General features: G+C 46.1%; 1 protein-coding gene and 1 pseudogene across 3 annotated transcripts in view; one reads left to right on the forward strand and one right to left on the reverse strand.

Annotated features, from left to right (window-relative positions):
* LOC124781541 (fibrosin-1-like protein) overlaps window positions 1-23369 on the reverse strand; it is a 714430-nt gene that overhangs the window by 365624 nt on the left and 325437 nt on the right. The gene's annotated exons all lie outside the window — the stretch shown is intronic.
* LOC124725690 lies at window positions 13927-14044 on the forward strand (annotated as a pseudogene).

Below are 23369 nucleotides of genomic sequence, written 5' to 3' on the forward strand. Positions count from 1 at the left end.
TGTTGCAGGTCCTGTACGGGCCTTTCTGGATACAGAAAATGTTCGACTGCTGCCCTGGCCAGCACATTCTCCAGATCTCTCACCAATTGAAAACGTCTGGTCGATGGTGGCCGAGCAACCGGCTCGTCACAATACGCCAGCCACTGCTCTTGATGAACTGTGGTATCGTGCTGAAGCTGCATGGGCAGCTGTACCTATACACGCCATCCAAGTTCTGTTTGATTCAATGCCCAGGCGTATCAAGGCCGTTATTAGGGCCAGAGGTGGTTGTTCTGGGTACTGATTTCTCAGGCTCTATGCACCCAAATTGCGTGAAAACGTAATCACATGTCAGTTCTTGTATAATATCTTTGTCCAATGAATACCCGTTTATCATCTGCATTTCTTCTTGGTGTAGCAATTTTAATGGCCAGTAGTGTACATTGAATTTCCTAAAAAAAGGTTCTGTCCATTTTTTCAGTAGGAAGAATAGTTTGCGAAGAGCGAGCGAGGTGTGGTATATGAAGGCGTTGTGGGTTTCATAAAACCCGTAGGTAGTGGCAGCTGAATCGCTCTGTATAGCGGCGCGTAACTACGCCGGTCATGAAACCTGGCGGACATTTGGACGCCAGACCGGAGTGTGCAGCTTTCGCAGCGACTGTGACGGACAGAACAGGTCGGCTCGTCGCGCATGCAGCGGCAGCGGCGGGCGGCCATGTAGAGCCTCACACTGCCCCGCCGCTGACGGCTGCCGCAGTATTAATCATCGACAGGCAACGCGCCCTCATCATTAATTCCGGCGCTGTCGCGACTTTTCCCTGTCCGCCCTGGGCGGTGATTTCCGCGTCCCGGCGCGACGACACGCTCGAGATGCTGCCTTTTTAATAGCCCACTGTGTCCGGGATGTGTCCGACTGTCAACAGGCGCGCCAACTTACCAACTTACCCGGCGGAACATCGCCCGGAGAACGGTAGTGTGAAGGAGTTGACGTGTCAGTCGTGTACGCCGAGCCTAGAGAGATCGCCACCGTTTAGACACGAGGTGTTGCGCCGTGCTTCTTTACGGCTTGAATCATTTTGACTGAGAACCTCCGTGACGAAGTCTCCTAAAGTTATACTCAATTTTTAGTTTCGTCCTCGTACGACCTTCTGACGAGTTCTCTCTTAGCTTCACCCGCACCTGAGTCGAGCACAAAACTCGCCGATACGTCTCATCGAGTCGAACCTGTTCTTTACCTCATAATACACATCTTTTCAGTCAATAATAACCGAAATAATTTAGGTATCATTCTAGAATTTTTGAACAAAGCCGTCCAAATCGCTTAACCTTATTCCATTCGTGTGACGTCTAAATGGCTCTGAGCACTATGGGACTTAACTACTGAGGTCATCAGTCCCCTAGAACTTAGAACTACTTAAACCTAACTAACCTAAGGACATCACCCACATCCATGCCCGAGGCAGGATTCGAACCTGCGACCGTAGCGGTCACGCGGTTCCAAACTGACGCGCTTAGAACCGCACGGCCACACCGGCCGGCGTGTGACGTCTAAATGCTACACTGTATTCTACAACAGGTTTCTACTTTGCTATTGACTGAGCAATGATGCCTAGAAGCAACTTTTAAGCTCTACGATCCAGCAATAGTCTCTTACCTCTGGTGCAAATTTTCTGGAACAGTGTGTATCTTAACCAGACAGGATACGGTTGCGTGAGTTGTCAGTTAACGGTTTGACAGCGACGAGAACTGCTTATAAACGTTAAGAGGACGTCATGAAAGTAAGTTGTTACGCCAATGTGTTAACGATATCTTAGCTTGGGACATAGCAAATGGATTGATGTATTCCGTAAAGAGAAAGCCTCGCAGACGGCTGTTTGATGGACAACTAATCCAGAAGAAGGAAAGGAAGAAAACAGCGACTCTCGTGTCAGTGAATCAGGTACAATACGACAGCCGCTGGCCAGAGTATGGGCCAAAGGGAAGATGTGGGTACGCCACTCAGGGTTATTCGTCTGTAAAACGTAAGTTGTGCTTTGCGCAAAAAGTAATTGTTTTACACAATTCACATCAAATAGTGCAAAAGGCAATGTTTTTTTAACATCTGGAACAAAATTATAGTATTTACATTACGGCACCGATTAGAATTTTGCGAGCAATGATGCTTAGAGACAACATATAGTTTTCTGAAAAAATGATTATAAAGTTGTTCGTATAACCATGTACATCTAACGTAAGCAATTTCCTATTTGTTTTCACACTATTCCTGTGTGTGCCAAATAAAGGTTTAATTTAGTTATTTCTTCTTCAAACGAAAGTTGCATTATGTCTGCAATATAATTCGCTGAGACAGCTTCCGGTAGTATACATATCCAACTTCCTAACTAGGAAAATCTGTGACAATTCAGACAACGCAAAAATTACTCTTCACTCTTTCCTTGTGAAACTTAGCACCTTCTGTAGTTTTCTTACACATCTGTCCCGTCTAGGCAACACATATGTTTAACTTAACCACTTCTGTTTACAAGTTTCGGCGACTGTCCATCCTCAAAGGATTGTGCAACAACAAAGAACCAGGAAACAATTATGTAAGTAAACCACATTAATTCACAATTTTAAACGTAAGTGCAACAAAAACTGCTGCATTTGGCGTAGCTTTTATGGGAATATATATGTATTACTACACTGAATCACCAAAGAAACTGGTATAGGCATGCTGTCTCAAAAACAGATAATGTCCACAAGCAGAAGGTTACTGCTGCTACAATGGCAGGTTATCAAGATTTAAGTGAGTTTACGTGGTGATATAGTAGGCGCACGAGCGATGAGACACAACATCTCCGACGTTGCGTTGATGTGTGGGTTTTCCCGTACGACCATTTCAGGAGTAAACCGTGAGTATCAACGAATTTGGTAGAACATCAAATCTCCGACGTCGCTGCGGCCGGAAAAAGATGCTGCAAGAACAGAACTGAAGAAAGTCGTTCAACGTAACAGAAGCGTAACCCTTTCTCAAACTGCTGCAGATTTCAGTGCTGGGCCATCACCAAGTGTGAGCGTGTGAACCATTCAACGAAACATCATCCGGGGCCGAAGACATACTCGTGTACCATTGATGACTGCATGATACAAAACTTTACTCCTCGCCTGGTTCCGTCAACACCGATATTTGACTGTTGATGACTGCAAACATGTTGCCTGGTCGGACGAGTTTCGTTTCAGGTTGTATCGAGCGGACGGACGTGTACGCGTAAGCAGAAAACCTCATTAATCCACGGGCCCTGGACTTCAGCAGGGGGCTGTTTAAGTTTGTGGAGGCTCTGTACTGGTGTGCGGCGTGTGCAGTTGGAGTGGTATGGGACCCGTGATACTCTACAGACGACTCTTACCGGTGACACGTACGTAAGCATCCTGTCCGATCACCTGCATCCACTGATGTCCATTGTCCATTCCGACGGAATTGGGCAATTCCAGCAGGACAATGCGACACCCCACACCTCCAGAATCGCTACAGAGTGGCTCCAGAAACACTCTTCTGAGTTTAAACACTTCCGCTTGCCACCAAACACCCTAGACGTAAACATGATTGAGCGTATCTGTGATGCCTTGCAAGGTGCTGTTCAGAACAGATCTGCACCCCCTCGTACTCTTACGGATTTGTGGACACCCTTGCAGGATTTTCCCCCCCCCCCCCCCCCCCCCCCCAGCTCTACTTCAGACATCAGTCGAGTCCATGCCACATCGAGTTGCGGCACTTCTGCGTGCTCGCGGGAGATCTACACGATATTAGGCAGGTGCGCCAGTTTCTTTGGCTCTTCATTGTATATAACTGTACTATAAAATAGAAAAATCACACAAACCCATTCGCAGGTGGCCCATCTAAGGACTTCCAGAGTCAGCCAAAAATCGGTTTTCAGCATTTTATATAATTACTGAGCAATTTTAAAATGCTATCACAATATAATCATTAAAAGGTATTATCTTACGTTAAAAGTTTAACACAATAAGACAAGTCAAACCTTTTCGAAACTTTTTCTCGTCGACAATCCTCACAAAACCACGAAAGAATAGAAATCCATCGTTTCTACATTTTCGTTGTTCATGCACCCACATTATGCCCATATTTAAATAAAACTCATTTGTAAAGCAGTCGAGCGTTAGATGCTGTTTTATACAAATGACACTGATATTGTTTCCCCTTCTATAGATGGAATTCAACGTGGAGATTACAGCACGGTCGTCAGAGAATGAGTGCTATATCAACTGGGAACGGATTTGGGTGTAGTGATATAAATTTACACAGGAGACATAAATGACACGTCTACAGTGGAATATTACCTGACTAATTTCCCCTGGTTCCCTGTTTATTCGTATTCTAACATTCTTCGAAAGGTTGACAGCAGTAAGGCAGCGCAATCGTTGCTCGCGCTTGCATTAGAAAACAATAATAAATACAGTACTGCCTTAGTGGAACATTAAAGGCGTTCCAAAGTCAAGTTCTCTGCGGTGGCCCAAAATCAACTAGGCGAATGCCGGAATGATTTTCTTGAAAACGGCACGTCCGATATAATTTCCTGTCCTTGAGCTAGAAGATCTTGAGGTCCTCCTCCAAGAGCTCGTCGTGGACTAATCTACATCTACATCTACATTGATACTCCGCAAGCCACCCAACGGTGTGTGGCGGAGGGCACTTTACGTGCCACTGTCATTACCTCCCTTTCCTGTTCCAGTCGCGTATGGTTCGCGGGAAGAACGACTGTCTGAAAGCCTCCGTGCGCGCTCTAATCTCTCTAATTTTACATTCGTGATCTCCTCGGGAAGTATAAGTAGGGGGAAGCAATATATTCGATACCTCATCCAGAAACGCACCCTCTCGAAACCTGGCGAGCAAGCTACACCGCGATGCAGAGCGCCTCTCTTGCAGAGTCTGCCACTTGAGTTTATTAAACATCTCCGTAACGCTATCACGGTTACCAAATAACCCAGTGACGAAACGCGCCGCTCTTCTTTGGATCTTCTCTATCTCCTCCGTCAACCCGACCTGGTACGGATCCCACACTGATGAGCAATACTCAAGTATAGGTCGAACGAGTGTTTTGTAAGCCACCTCCTTTGTTGATGGACTACATTTTCTAAGCACTCTCCCAATGAATCTCAACCTGGTACCCGCCTTACCAACAATTAGTTTTATATGATCATTCCACTTCAAATCGTTCCGTACGCATACTCCCAGATATTTTACAGAAGTAACTGCTACCAGTGTTTGTTCCGCTATCATATAATCATACAATAAAGGATCCTTCTTTCTATGTATTCGCAATACATTACATTTGTCTATGTTAAGGGTCAGTTGCCACTCCCTGCACCAAGTGCCTATCCGCTGCAGATCTTCCTGTATTTCGCTACAATTTTCTAATGCAGCAACTTCTCTGTATACTACAGCATCATCCGCGAAAAGCCGCATGGAACTTCCGACACTATCTACTAAGTCATTTATATATATTGTGAAAAGCAATGGTCCCATAACACTCCCCTGTGGCACGCCAGAGGTTACTTTAACGTCTGTAGACGTCTCTCCATTGATAACAACATGCTGTGTTCTGTTTGCTAAAAACTCTTCAATCCAGCCACACAGCTGGTCTGATATTCCGTAGGCTCTTACTTTGTTTATCAGGCGACAGTGCGGAACTGTATCGAACGCCTTCCGGAAGTCAAGAAAAATAGCATCTACCTGGGAGCCTGTATCTAATATTTTCTGGGTCTCATGAACAAATAAGGCGAGTTGGGTCTCACACGATCGCTGTTTCCGGAATCCATGTTGATTCCTACATAGTAGATTCTGGGTTTCCAGAAATGACATGATACGCGAGCAAAAAACATGTTCTAAAATTCTACAAGAGATCGACGTAAGAGATATAGGTCTATAGTTTTGCGCATCTGCTCGACGACCCTTCTTGAAGACTGGGACTATCTGTGCTCTTTTCCAATCATTTGGAACCCTCCGTTCCTCTAGAGACTTGCGGTACACGGCTGTTAGAAGGGGGGCTAGTTCTTTCGCGTACTCTGTGTAGAATCGAATTGGTATCCCGTCAGGTCCAGTGGACTTTCCTCTATTGAGTGATTCCAGTTGCTTTTCTATTCCTTGGACACTTATTTCGATGTCAGCCATTTTTTCGTTTGTGCGAGGATTTAGAGAAGGAACTGCAGTGCGGTCTTCCTCTGTGAAACAGCTTTGGAAAAAGGTGTTTAGTATTTCAGCTTTACGCGAGTCATCCTCTGTTTCAATGCCATCATCATCCCGTAGTGTCTGGATATGCTGTTTCGAGCCACTTACTGATTTAACGTAAGACCAGAACTTCCTAGGATTTTCTGTCAAGTCGGTACATAGAATTTTACTTTCGAATTCAATGAACGCTTCACGCATAGCCCTCCTTACACTAACTTTGACATCGTTTAGCTTCTGTTTGTCTGAGAGGTTTTGGCTGCGTTTAAACTTGGAGTGGAGCTCTCTTTGCTTTCGCAGTAGTTTCCTAACTTTGTTGTTGTACCACGGTGGGTTTTTCCCGTCCCTCACAGTTTTACTCGGCACGTACCTGTCTAAAACGCATTTTACGATTGCCTTGAACTTTTTCCATAAACACTCAACATTGTCAGTGTCGGAACAGAAATTTTCGTTTTGATCTGTTAGGTAGTCTGAAATCTGCCTTCTATTACTCTTGCTAAACAGATAAACCTTCCTCCCTTTTTTTATATTCCTATTAACTTCCATATTCAGGGATGCTGCAACGGCCTTATGATCACTGATTCCCTGCTCTGTACATACAGATTCGAAAAGTTCGGGTCTGTTTGTTATCAGTAGGTCCAATATGTTATCTCCACGAGTCGGTTCTCTGTTTAATTGCTCGAGGTAATTTTCGGATAGTGCACTCAGTATAATGTCACTCGATGCTCTGTCCCTACCACCCGTCCTAAACATCTGAGTGTCCCAGTCTATATCTGGTAAATTGAAATCTCCACCTAAGACTATAACATGCTGAGAAAATTTATGTGAAATGTATTCCAAATTTTCTCTCAGTTGTTCTGCCACTAATGCTGCTGAGTCGGGAGGTCGGTAAAAGGAGCCAATTATTAACCTAGTTCGGTTGTTTAGTGTAACCTCCACCCATAATAATTCACAGGAACTATCCACTTCTACTTCACTACAGGATAAACTACTACTAACAGCGATGAACACTCCACCACCGGTTGCATGCAATCTATCCTTTCTAAACACCGTCTGTACCTTTGTAAAAATTTCGGCAGAATTTATCTCTGGCTTAAGCCAGCTTTCTGTACCTATAACGATTTCAGCTTCGGTGCTTTCTATCAGCGCTTGAAGTTCCGGTACTTTACCAACGCAGCTTCGACAGTTGACAATTAGAATACCGATTGCTGCTTGTTCCCCGCATGTCCTGACTTTGCCCCGCACCCGTTGAGGCTGTTGCCCTTTCTGTACTTGCCCAAGGCCATCTAACCTAAAAAACCGCCCAGCCCACGCCACACAACCCCTGCTACCCGTGTAGCCGCTTGTTGCGTGTAGTGGACTCCTGACCTATCCAGCGGAACCCGAAACCCCACCACCCTATGGCGCAAGTCGAGGAATCTGCAGCCCACACGGTCGCAGAACCGTCTCAGCCTCTGATTCAGACCCTCCACTCGGCTCTGTACCAAAGGTCCGCAGTCAGTCCTGTCGACGATGCTGCAGATGGTGAGCTCTGCTTTCATCCCGGTAGCGAGACTAGCAGCCTTCACCAAATCAGATAGCCGCCGGAAGCCAGAGAGGATTTCCTCCGATCCATAGCGACACACATCATTGGTGCCGACATGAGCGACCACCTGCAGATGGGTGCACCCTGTACCCTTCATGGCATCCGGAAGGACCCTTTCCACATCTGGAATGACTCCCCCCGGTATGCACACGGAGTGCACATTGGTTTTCTTCCCCTCTCTTGCTGCCATTTCCCTAAGGGGCCCCATTACGCGCCTGACGTTGGAGCTCCCAACTACCAGTAAGCCCACCCTCTGCGACTGCCCGGATCTTGCAGACTGAGGGGCAACCTCTGGAACAGGACAAGCAGCCATGTCAGGCCGAAGATCAGTATCAGCCTGAGACAGAGCCTGAAACCGGTTCGTCAGACAAACTGGAGAGGCTTTCCGTTCAGCCCTCCGGAATGTCTTTCGCCCCCTGCCACACCTTGAAACGACCTCCCACTCTACCACAGCTGAGGGATCAGCCTCAATGCGGGCAGTATCCCGGGCAACCACAGTCGTAGTCCGATCAGGGGATGCGTGGGACGAGCTGGCCGTCCCCGACAAACCCCCATCCCGACCCCCACAGTGATGCCCATTGGCAACAGCCTCAAGCTGTGTGACCGAAGCCAACACTGCCTGAAGCTGGGAGCGAAGGGATGCCAACTCAGCCTGCATCCGAACACAGCAGTTGCAGTCCCTATCCATACTAAGAACTGTTTTGCTAAGAACGTGTGAACTAATCTACAGAGAGCGCAACCAAATCGACAAAATTTAAACGGTTATTAAAATACAAGATTGCCTAGTAAATGCAGTAATGCTGCTACTTGCGCACTGCTGACACTGCTCGGCGGCGGAAGGAGACTAAGCGAAATATGGAGACAAAATACTACTGTGTTACGGAAATTGAGCGATTTTCCATTTGGTTAATTATTGTCGCGGTTGTACCTTTCGCCGAATGCACATTCGCTCTGCAAACAGTTCCAACGAGTGCAGAAAAAAGTTTCCTTGTTTGAAGATTTGAACAACGATTGTCTCTGACTTTTTGTTCCCCATCACTCCCACGGACACAGACTACACGACAGTATTATACCGACAGATTCCTCTATTTCCACTTCACGTCTATTTTTTTCTTTGCGACCACCTTTCTTTCCCGATAAAAATGCAGCCACCGACTGACTCTAAGCTCTCGACATCAGTCACTGCTCGCCATGAGAAATTTGCGACAGTGTCTGGGGAAATCGACTTTATGAGTAAATGGATTTCTCAATAAGGCAATGAGCGAAAGTGCCTCAGCCGTCTTCGTCAATTTGTCTGACGAGCAGCCGCGCGGAACAAATCCTATGAAGCAGCGCCGCATTACCCAGCCAAACCGACGCGTCCTCCGAAAAACCGGAGGGGGGGGGGGGGGGGGGGGGAAGGTGGTGGAGGAGGAGTAGGGCGTACAACCGAGACTGGTAACAAAGCGCTAAGCTCCATTGCAGAAAATCTGCGCGGTGCACTTCTGATTCTATTGTCCAGGAGGTACAATTTACCCTGAATAGTGCAAGGTTGAATCACACAGAGTAGTGTAACAGAAACGCCGAACAAGTTTGAGTCGCGCTTGTGAAACGGGGGGTTACTACATAGTCTGAGCACAACTTCGTTGAACATTTCAAACTAACTAACAGCTAAATGTCCTCTCACCTGCTCGTCGGCACGCTTGCACTGTGAGCGTATGCGGAGAGAAACCGGACTCTCTTCCTAGACAATTGCTTCCACTTAGCAACAGATTTTACGATCCTCTGCGGCAAGAGTGCTTCCGACAATGCGACTTGTAACACAGAACCCGTTCCTTCATTTCTATCGCGGGCCAGACTGTTAGCGTTAATGAGCACAAACTACGATTTCTCCACTGGTGTAGAGGTTGCCGAGAGACAATGCGCGCTATTTCAACAGGCATTTCGGCCAAAGACAAACAGCCGGCCTCTTCGTTTTAGCTCTGGCCCCTCACCGCCGTTTATTACAGCGCTGGCAGCTAAACAGCCCTGTACAGAAAGCTTCCGAACCGTTGCTTCTTTGTTTAAGATGTTACAAATAACAGGCGGGCTTCTACTGGGAACCTCACCGCTACGAGTTTATTATACGGATGTAGTCACGGCATATTTATAAGCGGGTTGAGAAATAGCTGGATTTGTTGGAGGATAAGTGACTTGTATCTTCCAACTGGTTAGTCGTCGCCAAACCTCATACCTTTTTCCTTCTCCCCCCCCCCACCCATTCTCTCTCTCTCTCTCTCTCTCTCTCTCTCTCTCTCTCTCTCTCTCCTGTTGCTACAAAACTTTTCCCATCTTCAGAGGGATGCTTCCCAATGTCCTTCTGAAATGAGGCATGCTTAAAAGTTTCCCGTGAGGAACGCATTTCTGCAGGGAGCTCTTTTATATCTCAGCTGCGCTCAAAGTTAACAAAAACGTTGTCGTACAATACAAACGCGTTTAGCGCTTGTTATAATCGTTTTTAAACCAACAGTAACAAACTACGCCACAAACATGAGACTGGCGAGAACGTGATGTTTGCCGCTGAACGTTAACGTTGCGAATCTTTGTAAGATTTTATGTTCTGAAGTTAGTAACTGCGATTAATCTTCAAAATGAGTGTAATTAACTGCAAGAGAAGGTCAGTGCACCCAGATCAAAGTACTTTATTCCAATTTGTATCCACAACACACCGTTAATTTATTTAAATCAATTACATGATTTTTTGTAGAGAATTTGATGGTGGCTGTAGGCCAATAAATTGAAATAGGAATCAAATAGGCTTAAAACACATCACACTCCGAAATCGGAATATACAAGGGGTATTCCGAAAGTAATTTCCGATCGGTGCCGAAATGGAAACAGTGAAAATCCGTTGAAGCCTTGCACTGTTACTCTAGTATGCTCGTCGATAGCATCACGTCGCTCTTTTCAGTTCTGAGCGCACAGTGAGCACGTAGAGATGCCTAGAAAATGGAGTCTCCCATGAAGTATGAGTGCCTGGTGAGAGATTTCGCCATGTCGTGCAGCCCATGTAACATAAGTATCATGCTTTTCCTTGTTCATTACAGTTCTCGAACGCACTCTGCAGGGACAATGAAGATGCTCCTGCTGCGTTTTCGATGAGAAGTGTGTGACCACCCATAACATAGCACGTAATTAGTTCCCGAGTTTCATCTCTGCTCACATGAACCGGTGGCTGCAAAGACAACGTCTTGGCACAGACAACGAGCTGTAGACCAGCCTAGAGCACTGGCAGAAATCACAGGCGACTCCGCCTTCTACGACAAGAGTATTGAGAAGTTGGTACAACGCTATGAGACGTGTCTTAAGTCGGGGCGCCGGACGAAGTGGCCGAGCGGTTCTAGGCGCTTCAGTCGGGAACCGCCCGACCGCTACGGTCGCAGGTTCGAATCCTGCCTCGGGCATGGATGTGTGTGATGTCCTTAGGTTAGTTAGGTTTAAGTAGTTCTAAGTTCTAGGGGACTGATGACCTCAGAAGTTAAGTCCGATAGTGTTCACAGCCATTTGAACCAATTTTTTGAAGTCGGTGCAGCGACTATGCAAAGAAGTAGCTGGAAAGTGCGACTAACTGTTGCAAATAGAACATTTTTGATTTTCACAGTGGTTTCCATTTCGCAACCGATCGGACTATACTTTCCGAATAGTTCTCGTACAATACGAATACCATCGTGGATTATTTTTGGACTTACGTTCGGCGTTACGCGATTCAAACCCCCGTCTGCCATTCCAGATTTGGGTTTTCCGAGGTTTTCGTAAACTGCTTACGGAAAATGGTTCCTTCGAATAGTAGACAGCCGATTCCTTTGTCCAATCGCAGCTTCAGCTCGCCGCTAAACCGTTACTGTTTCGTTTATGTGGTATTTATTTCCTTCGTTGAAAAATTCTGTAACTGTGCAAGATGATTTTCATATGTACAGGCTTATACCCACAAGATAACAACGTATTTCCTATTATTACAATATTAACAAGCATTACTAGGAGTGGTCTAGTTACAAGTCAACGTAACTACAGGCAAAAATGGGACTTTCGCAGCTCATTTCTGATTCTGACAAGAAACAGTAAAATCCATAAGCGAGTGGCTTTGTTAAAGATGTACGAAACCGCACGGCCAATCAGAAAGTCAAACCGATTGCCCGATGAAAGTTCCGAGGAAGTGTATCCGAAGTAAATCCGATTTTAATTATAACTGCGGACGATGGTCTACTTTTACACAGTAAGTTATCGCCCTTTTCGAAGGAAACCCGGGGAAAAACGTGCAAAAGGCAACTCGCGAGAGCGGAGCGACGCCAGGAATTAAATCGGAAGAGAGCACAAAGGAGAATATTATTTAACGATCCCGCTCATCAAAGAGCATAAAAAAGCTAACTCCGGCGCGGAGGGTTTAATGTATTTGGCTTCACGGTCGCTGAGCAGCAGAGTACTGCTCCTACTGGTCTTTTTTTCCCCTCCTTTCCTCCCTCTCCAGTTCTCTTTTTCCTTCTCCTTCTACTTCTTCTTCTTCCCTTCTTAGCGAGCTCTCTGCCCCCCGCGTTCCTCTCCGTCTTTTTTGCTGGCGCCGAGAGCCGAAAGGCAAGTCCACGGCAAACAGGTTCAATCGGTGACTCGCAATCTCTCAAATCGGTTTCGATTAATTTCGTCGGCGGGAGAAGAGGCAGGCAGCGCGGGGCGAGCAGTACGTGACTTCTTGAATGGGAGGCGGCAATCCATATTTATGAGCCGGCAAGCATCCATCAGAAGGCGAGCACTGTGGAATCCGCTCCCGGTCGCCGATCGAGCTTCAGTAAGCAGCCGGCGGATTCTGCACCGCCGTCACAATTAACACCGCAGTCGCTAGGTGTCGGCGAGGCGATAGAGAGAGAAGAAAAAAAGAAACTTAGGAAAAAATGAATCAATCACTGGGCGCCGCAAGCGTGGAGGGGGGGACGGGGAAGATGCCCCGCGCAGCCTCCCAAGCCAGCTCTTCAACCGTGTTCGCTCAAGATTATCTCTGATTTATCTGACGTAATTCATGCGTGATGAATCGACAATTTATGGGTAATAATTGATCGCTGTTACTTACGGGAGCGAGGCCCCACGGGCGCTGTATTAGTAATCTGCTAATGGTGGTGGCGGTGCAGAAAGCTAATTCTGATACTGAATTGCAAATTTATCAAAATCGACGTGACTTTCGTCGTTAACGCTTCTCCAAGAACGTGAACTACATTTTGCTATTCGCTCACCTGTCGCGCGTGTGCCCCATACTACCTGAAGATAAAAAAGTGGAAGTTTGGAAGTTTCCCTTTTCTTTTCTTACATTTGTACCGTTTCAGTGTCGGGGTGTACGATTCACCCTTGTGTATTACCTTCAGCCTAACGTTCATCGTTGACTTGCCGCATGGGACCTCCAATAACTTACAAATGAAACCTGTATTAATTCATGAGGAGCAGACCGATTGGTGATTTCAGTAATCAGTGTCGTGTCCTTTATTTACATTACTAACATACGAAAGCGACTGTCCAAAAGCCTCCGTGCGAGCCCTAATTTCTGGCATCCTATCTTCGTGTTTCTTACACGAAATATACGTTGGCAGCAGATGAATTGTTCCGCAGGCAGCCTCAAATGCCAGCTGCCTACACGTGAGACTTTTGCTTCTCTAACCCATGGAGGGTTAAATGACGAAGAGACAAAGCACACTCAACGTCAATATGTTTGAACGGCGAAATAGCGCCGGAATGCGCGTACTAAAAGTCGGCAAGTCTCAATCCAAAATTTAATTTTTTTATTTTCCCTGCCGTTGTAATACGGCGAGATGTGTGTGGAAGGAAGTAATATCTGCCTTTCTGGAACGTACACTATCGGAATTTTAACAGTAACCCTCCGCATGATACAAAACGCCACTTTTGGAGCATCTGCCTCTGGCGTTTGATGAACATCTTCGTGGCGCTCACGCACCAACTGAAGGAAATCGGTCTGGATCGTATTCCTTCCCATCCCTCAGGGATCGCAGACTGACGAGCAAAAAGTGAGAAGCGTCCAAACGTATGTTTTGTGAGTCTTTCGTTACCAGGTGAATTAAATTTTCTTCGGATTCTTTCAGCGAATCTAAAGCTGCCACCTACTTTTCCTACAACTAGCAGTTAGCTCGCCAACGGCCTTGTCGCAGTGGTAACACCGGTTCCCGTCAGATCACCGACGTTAAGCGCTGTCGGGCTGGGCTAGCACTTGGATGGGTGACCATCGGGTCTGCCGAGCGCTGTTGGCAAGCGGGCTGCACTCAGCCCTTGTGGGACAAACTGAGGAGCTACTTGTTTGAGAAGTAGCGGCTCCGGTCTCTGAAACTGACATACGGCCGGGAGAGCAGCGGAGTGCTGACCACATGCCCCTCCCTCCATATCCGCATCCAGAGACGCCTGTGGGCTGAGGATGACACGGCGGCCGGTCGGTGCCTTTGGGTCTTCATGGCCTGTTCGGGAGGAGTTTTCAGTTTTTTAGTGATAGCTCGGCTGAAGTTCTGAGTGAATTAATGCTAATCTTCAATCATTGGCTTCTCGCTTACTGCCGACATCTATCCGTAAAATATAGTTAAGTTCCAGGTTTTGTTTTGATGATTCCAGTAGATGAAACGTCGTAACAGATTAAATTTCGTAATGATCACTGACGCATTTAAGAAATTTATTGCCTTTAGTAATTTTAGTATGTGCCGACGGTCAAAAAAATTTTGCTGTAATGTAAATTTGTTACGGTGCCTTTAACAGTTTTTCTTGGCTTTAAGCACCGCAGTAATATTCACGCATGAACTACAACTCTTTGAACATAAAGCAACAAACCATTAAAAATGAATTATGTTCGTAATGAGAAACTCAACTGCCAAAAATAGACCGTGACAGTAAACATACATACTCCCAGGGAATTTGTCGTCGTGCCACCGTATTTTCATCTCTGCAGATGAAATGCTTAACACAGTAAAGGCGAATCTGCAGTTGAGAGACCCTTTCAACGCTGCAGTAACAAACTGCAGTTTCTGCTTGTGTGCAAGAGGAACAGACATCCGTAAGCAAAAGTCCTCTGTGAAGCATACAAAAGCTTAGAGATTATTTTCAGACGCGGCAGTACAAACTAACGGGGTGGCGAATTAAGAAGGCCAGCGCGGAGCGAGCAGCAGCGGCAGGTGTGAGGAACAAAAAGCCAGCCAGAGATTAGGGGCGGCCGTTTACTTTGCCGGCATATTTCACGGTCGGCGGAGCACGCGCGCCGCCGGAACGTAAACAAAGCTGCCGAGGACGGTGGGAGGGGATGGCCCGGCCGTCACGCGCCACCGCTCCCGCAGATGCCATTTCACGCCCCCACACGCCGATTGCTACGCTTTTCTTATCACCGCTTCCACCGGTCCTGCCAGCGCCTTTCACAAAAGCTACTTACAAAACATGCTCCCTCCCAGGGACAAAGCTTACAATTGTGTTCTGCCGCAGGCAGATCCATTGACACACACACACAGGGAGAAACCGATATTTTTATATGTGGTACCTTAATATATACACACATTAGTGTGCTGGTCGTGTGTTCTCTGCGACGAACTGTCTTCCTACAAACACGTCACAAACTTAACAACCTGATGTTTTCTGCACTGTCGGAACTACACTTCTAACAATAAGTAGACTACGCCTGTCAGTATAGACTAATCCATTTCCGTCCACACTTCAACACCTATCCTGCTGTCCCCAAGGGAAAACAAGCATTAATGGTTCAAAATGGTTCAAATGGCTCTGAGCACTACGGGACTGCTGAGGCCATCAGGCCCCTAGAACTTGGAACTACTCGAACCTAACTAACCTAAGCACATCACACACATCCATGCCCGAGGCAGGATTCGAACCTACGACCGTAGCGGTAGCGCGGCTCCAGACTGTAACGCGTAGAACGGCCAATCCGGCCGGCAAGCATTAATGGTTTACTTCTGCCACGTGTACGTGGGAGTATTAATCAAACTAAAAGCATAATACTCCTAATAGCTATAATTTTTAGTCTTATTAGTCTGTACATGAAGTAGGTATTGATGTAATGCTGTTCGGTACACGATCCTCAGTCACGAATAGAAATGTCTTATATCCGTTATAGCGCGCGCGTATGTGTGTGTGTGTGTGTGTGTGTGTGTGAGGGAGAGAGAGAGAGAGAGAGAGAGAGAGAGAGAGAGAGAGAGAGAGAGAGATATAGTAAATGCATAGAAAAAAATTCCCGCTCAATCTGTACTAATTATGATTACTATTCCTGAGAAACTGGGCAAACTCGACACACAGAATCAACCAACATAATTAGAAGGTATGTGAATCGATGTAAAAAAAGTTGTCATACATGTTGGCACATTAGTATTTCTATAAATAGCCACCAAAACTGTTTCCAGTACCATAAATTCGCGAATTTGGCATGTAATAGGAAATACTCCCAATTTTAATACAACTACCAAGCTAGGCACTGAATGAACAGGCATAGGCCAATCTGAAATTTATTTACCTTTTTCAAAAATTACGCCGGCCGTGGTGGCCGTGCGGTTCTAGGCGCTAGTCTGGAACCACGTGACCGCTATGGTCGCAGGTTCGAATCCTGCCTCGGGCATGGTTGTGTGTGATGTCCTTAGGTAAGTTAGGTTTAAGTAGTTCATAGTTCTAGGGGACTGATGACCGCAGAAGTTAAGTTCCATAGTGCTCAGAGCGATTTGAACCAAAAGTCACTTTTTAGACACCGCTTTGCTTCCGACAAATATTCCTTCATGTACAACTCCACGAATGTTCAATTAGCTTAAGATCTGCAGGCTGTTCTTAGTACACTGATCAGCCAGAAAATTATGACCACTGACCTACTATCGATATAAACCCGTCCAGGCGGCAGCAGCGTCAACCGGCGAGGAATGATTGCTAGTCTGACATACGCACGATGCATGTCGTATCAGTGAGCGTGCTGCCCATCTGTAGAGCGAGGAAGGCGCGCGATCTCTCTGAATTTGACCGAGGGCAGATTGTGATGGCCCAAAAGCTCGGCAAGGGCATTTCGAAAACCGCACGACTCGTCCGGCGCTCGAGGAGTGCTGTGGCGAGTATCTTCAATACGCGGCGAAACCAAGCTGGGAGCACGTCCAGACGTCGTGCTGTTGGGTGCTCACCCCTCATTACACATGTCGGACGTCTTGGGCTGGGCAGACTTTAAAACAGGACAGGTGACTAAGTGTGGGGAACCAATATGAGACTTGAATGCTCAGCACAGTACACGTGTTTGAGAACACCGAACATTCCACGCATGAGCCAACGTTAACACCACGAAATCGGCAACGAAGACTGAAATGGCGCGTGACGTTGGGCATTCGACATTGGAGTAGTGGCAGAGCGTTGCAAGGTCTAATGAAACCCCGATACTTGCTTCGACATGCCCATGGAAGGGCGCGATTCCATCGCTTCCAGGCGAACAGCCCGGCGGCGGCTGCACTGTGCTCTAGTAACTTTCACGTAGGCATCCATGGCTCCAGTGGAGCTCCAGCAAGGCGCCGTGACGCACTAGGTGTATCGTACACTGTTGCAGACCACGTACACACCTTCATGACTGTCATGTTTTCCGACGACAGTGGCATTATTCAACAAGATAACGCGCAATATCCCAAGGCCAGGAGTGTGATGGAGTGGTTCGAGGAACACAGTGACCAGTTCCAATAGATGTGCTGACGCCCCAACTCCCCAGACCTGAACCCAGTCCAACACGTCTGGGACGTAATTGAACGTGGCGTCAGAGCTCACCGCCTCACTCACCGGAATTTACGGGAAGTAGGTGGCTTGCGTGCAGATGTGGTGACTACTGCCTCCAGCGACCTACCAAGGCCTCACTGCGTCCATGCGACGACGCGTCGCCGCTGTTATCCGTACCGAAGGTGGACATGCCGGCTGTTAGGTAGGTGATCATAATGTTCTGGCTGATCTGTGTGTATTGGTTTACTTTACCGCCTTTTGCAATCTGACATGAAGTGCTGGTTATTTACTATACTTACGGAGAATTAAAAAGTGTGACACACTATTATTTTTTATTGCGCTGCGTGTTAAGATCTTTTGTAAAGTGTCAAGACTGGTATTGTGGAAGCAAAACAAATGGTGACGTAGACTAACAACGGAGCGTTTAGAACATTTCTGGAAGTGAAACTTCCAGGCAGATTAAAACTGTGTGCCGGACCGAGACTCGAACTCGGGACCTGTGCCTTTCGCGGGCAAGCGCTCTACATTCTAGATTTCTGGAAGTGCTGGACCTGGCGATATTCGAAATACAAGATTTCACAGACGTAGAAGACATTTTTCTGGTATTATACTAATTCTTTGCTTAGCCTAGTCATCACAATAAAAACCTTAACAAAGTATGTTGCCAAAGTACTATCATTAAAAAACCTTTAATTAAAATATTAAACCTTTTGCTGATCTATTGGAATGTCAACTATATAATATTATCAGTAATGGTATTTATTTCAGATTTAAATTTGAAGAAGTGACAATAAAGGACAATATAAAATTTAATTTGAAAAGTTTTGTGAATGTAACTTCAGTAAGCGATCGCATTATCATATTAAGACTTGCTGATATCGCAGCTCTTTGTGTATCCGGGCGGAGAGTCGCATAATCCATTTCGTTGTACATTAGGATTTGAAGTAAACGTATCCAGTTCTTTGTTCATTTCTGTTGTTATTAAAAATGTGCAAATCAACTAGCTGACACAGAAGAATAAATGAGAAAAAAAATGTTCGCGTGGTTAACGTCTTATAAGAAGATAAATCATAACCTTTTTGCAGCTAAGCAAGAATTAACAAGCACGTAGACAAAACGAAGCCAACATAGCACATGGAGATGATCTACGAGATTTGACCAGAAATAAGTGAAGTAAATTTTACTGTACAAATATAATTACTGTGGTCAACATTCGTGTACTACTAGGTTAACCGCTACGGTCGCAGGTTCGAATCCTGCCTCGGGCATGGATGTGTGTGATGTCCTTAGGTTAGTTAGGTTTAAGTAGTTCTAAGTTCTAGGGGACTGATGACCTCAGAAGTTAAGTCCCATAGTGCTCAGAGCCATTTGAACTACTAGGTTATGCGCGAAAGTATTTAATAAACAAATTCGCTGTTATGGCAAATGTTTAAGTAACGTGAATCTGACTCGATTTCGCCCATTACTAGTAAAAGAAATAACCACAAAAGGAGAAGGAACCGGTAAGACCACGCACCACAACACGCTGGCATGTCGCTGAAACTGCCACGCCGGCATCGCGGCGACAAGCGACCACAAAAAGTGCAGCGGCGTGTAATTTAGAGCAAACGGATTTTTGATAACAGTTATTTGAATTTCTGCTCCGAGAAGGCTGCGGTCGTGGACGAGGAAACGAACGGCCACGGACGTACTCGGGGCCCGGACGGGGTCGGTTAAGAACGCGTTTTAAATTAGTTTCGCGAGGAGGTGCAACTAGGCGTGGTGGCGTGCCCCACAAACTCGTTCCGTCCGATCACAATCGACCGCCGTAATTAATGGCCCCGAATTACTCGTAAAGACTGTGTTTTTCGGCAGAGGCCGTAATTGAAACTAAAGCTACTTTTTGTTTTTACTCTCGCTAGCGGGGCGCGTTTTCCTTTCCGAATGCTGGTTCCGCGAGAAGTTATTAAGGCGTCAGCGCCGCGCGGCCCTACGCGACACTACGCGACCCGTTTTCTCCGTGCCGGCCTCGTTTCGCCGCTAAACGCGTGTCATTAAATTGTTTCGCCGCGTGCCGATCGCCGGCCGGGTGTTTACACGCCGTAATAACAAGCTGCCACGTGCGTTAGCGCGTCGTCCCAGGCGAGACAGATTAAGACCTCTTAATACTTGTCCCCGGGCAAAAGAGCGAGGGGCTGTGCGCGATGTATCTTCTGGCGAAAGATACAGCAGGCCGAGCACAGTTCTCTGATTTACAGTGGCTCCAGCAGTACAAAGAGTTTATTACATTCGTTACGAACTATTATGAACGTCACGGAACATCCTAAAACGTTATTCAGAACCTGTTTGACGTACGGTCAATTCGAGAAAAGCGGCGACAACTGAGTTATAATAATGTCTTCCAATGCAGTCGTATCACGGCAGTTCTTCTTACCTTGATCACGGTTCCGTTCTTGATTGATTATCTTGAGATTCATTGTAGTTAGACAGCAACCGACTGGTTGCTCTGCTTACAGAATGGATCTGAAATTCTCATGTAACAACATAAGAGCTGATTAATGTAAAAATTAGTCCGATGACGGACTGCACTGAGAGACATTATTATTATTATTTTCGATTATTCCCATTTAAGAGAGCGTTTAAACTTGAATTCCTTCATGATGATTGTTTATGTTTTTTCTGAGCCCAAATTTTCTTCATGTGTTCACTGTGTTGTTTCTTTCGCTGTGCTGTCAATTTGCATCCTGGTCTCTTCTGTGTTGTGGTGTCAAATTTATGTTTTTTGATGATGTTCCTGAATTCAGTTCTATTTTCTGCATCATTTTTACTGTTATGTGTGCTTGTCTGAGGTCCTCTTCAACTTCTTTTATCCATTCTGTTTTTCCCCTGCCTGAGTTGATGACTTTAAGAATTCGCTTTGAAATTCTGTTTTCATTCATCCTGTGGATATGTCCGTAGAACTGCATTCTTCTTTTCCTTGTTGTATCCGTAATCTTGTCTGTGTATTTATATAATTCTGATGTTGGTCTCTTCTTCCAGATTCCTTGCTCTTGTATCGGGACATTGAGAGACATTATTATTATTATTATTATTATTATTATTCATTATCAATTATTTCTCATGCAGGCACAGAGCTTGCAAGTACGTTTCACACTTTACCCTTGCGTGTCGTCACACCTGGACTTTGCGGCTGGTCCCGGCGGAGGTTCGAGTCCTCCCTCGGGCATGAGTGTGTGTGTTTGTCCTTAGGATAATTTAGGTTAAGTAGTGTGTAAGCTTAGGGACTGATGACCTTAGCACTTAAGTCCCATAAGATTTCACACACATTTGAACATTTTTGAATTGCACAGCAATAAAACCAGCCGTTTCGACAATGCTACATGAAGAGAGGCATTCTTACGTAATAAACTGCATTAGAATGAACAGTAGTAGGTTAACAATGAGGTAAGGCCGTACGCCTCCGCATATCGACTTGTCGGTTGATCTTCATCGGCCGATTTCATAAGGCATGTCCACCATGGCGGTACCGTAGGTGGAAGCAGTATCAGACCCGGAAGACGACCACAGCTGATCGGTTGAAACCAAACACTGACTCGCCTTACTCATTTCACAATTTTACGCGACAGTTTTACTCAAAAATCACGCAGAAACACACTTATTTTACTCCACTGCCTTTAAGCATTACGGGGTGTAACTCTGACTAAACGCTGCCATGTTGTCTTGAATAAGGAAATAATTTGCTTAGCTAAACATTTTCTTCATTCTGCATCGTCTACAACAGCCCAACACCCATCACTACATGAGACCTAAAATACGGTGAAAATTTATTATGAACATGACAATATCTTGAAAATTGTAGTTGTAATTTCAATTTATTGTATATCGGTTCGTGCCCACTCGGCCATGTCAATAACGGAAAAACTATAGGACAATATATTGCAGACCCTTTTCCTATCAGTATGACGTAAGGACATCACGATACCCAGTACCCTAATTGTGGTTGTAACTCAACTGAATAACTCCAGTAGCGTGCCGGTGTAACGGCAGAGCCTGCGGAGGGAGAAGAAAGTAGCCCGTGTGCTGAGAATTGAGAACGGTTAGTGCAGTGAGCAGAACTCGATACGGCACTAAGGAAAAACCTGTACAATTCGTTGTGTAGTCTAATAGTATAGCACCGCATTAGAAAGATTAGCGTCAGTGCAGTATTCACCAGAAGGCAACAATATTTGGAAGTTACGTGTATCTACAGCACCCCTCCCCCCTTCTTCCCCCGGCCATTCTTCTTTCCTTTCGTGCTCTACTCCGACGCTCACACGATTTTTATTTCAACCAATACCAGCGCAGACGAGTTAACGTCGTCGAAAGGTAAGGTGTCACACTTCAGTAAAAAAAATAAAGCCGACTGTGGTGACTGAACGTTAACCGCTGACGACGCGTTGGTTGTGCCCGGCGGCTGCGTGGGGGCGCAGCAGATCCGGGCCGGCCGTGTTCTCATTAAGGGCTGTTCTGCTCAGCAAGTCGCTAAGCCGGCAGCTCAGCGCGGATTACGGCGCGGCCTGAGCCGGCGAATCGAGCCGCGCGCTGCGGCCCCACACCTTCTGCCACCGGCTGGCTAGCCCCACCATCTGGGTCGGCGAGCGGTTCTTCTGAAGGAAGTCCGTCCCACCGCTTACATACCACAATGCCTAACTGCTACACACACCAACGGCACCCAACCGATACACAAAGTGGTAAATCACGCAAAGAAATTAAAAACTAAATTAGTTTACCAGGGAACTAACTTAGTTTTGTTGTCAACTTGTGTCTACCAAACAGATCTGAGTAAGGTTAGCCAGCCGCGGTGACCGAGGGGTTCTAGGCGCTTCAGTTTGGAACCGCGCGACTGCTACTGTCGCAGGTTCGAATCCTGCCTCGGGCATGGTTGTGTGTGATGTCCTTAGGTTAGTTAGGTTTAAGTAGTTCTAAGTTGTAGGGGACTGATGACCTCAGCAGATAAGTCCCATAGTGCTCAGAGCCTTTTTTTTTATAGTAAGGTTAAATTCAAACAACAGCAACTGTGCAACCAATTTTGTCGTCTATATTTCAGTCGCAGCTTCCTTCCAACACTATTTGCAGAGGCTCAATTTTTTCGCGAACATCTTAACGCTTTTTGGGCGGCAGTCTAGTGGAAACGCTACCTAGAACCTTATGTGTGGGCTCGATTCTGTCTTGTTTTATCTTTATTGTCCTTTTGCGAGATATACGTAGGAGGAAAAACCATTGGATAGTGGGATATGGTGGAAGGTGCTCGAAATCCTGAGAAAAATGGAAGTAAGCTACAAAGGAAGATGGGTGATATACAATACGTGCAAGAACCACGAGGCAACGGCAAGATCGGAAGACCAAGAACGAAGTGCTCGGATTAAGGAGGGCGAAGCACAAGGATGCATCCTTCGTCCCCTACTGTTCAATCTATACATCGAAGTAGCATAAACGGAAATTTAAAAAAAAAAAAAAAAAAAATGTCGTGTGATGAGGGCCTCCCGTCGGGTAGACCGCTCGCCTAGTGCAAGTCTTTCGATTTGACGCCGCTTCGGCGACTTGCGCGTCTCGATGGGAATGAAATGATGATGATTAGGACAACACAACACCCAGTCCCTGAGCGCAGAAAATCTCCGACCCAGCCGGGAATCGAAGCCGGGCCCTTAGGATTGACAGTCTGTCGCGCTGACCACACAGCTACCGGGGGCGGACATAAACGGAAATAAAAGCAAGGTACAAGAGTGGAATTAAAATTCAGAGTGAAAGAATATCAATTTTAATGTCCACAGGTGTATGCGAAGTGAAAACTAGATTTACAGGATCTGCTGAACGGAATGAACAGTCTACTGAGTACAGAAT

Source organism: Schistocerca piceifrons, chromosome 1 (genome assembly GCF_021461385.2).
Source record: "Schistocerca piceifrons isolate TAMUIC-IGC-003096 chromosome 1, iqSchPice1.1, whole genome shotgun sequence".
NCBI lineage: Eukaryota > Metazoa > Arthropoda > Insecta > Orthoptera > Acrididae > Schistocerca > Schistocerca piceifrons.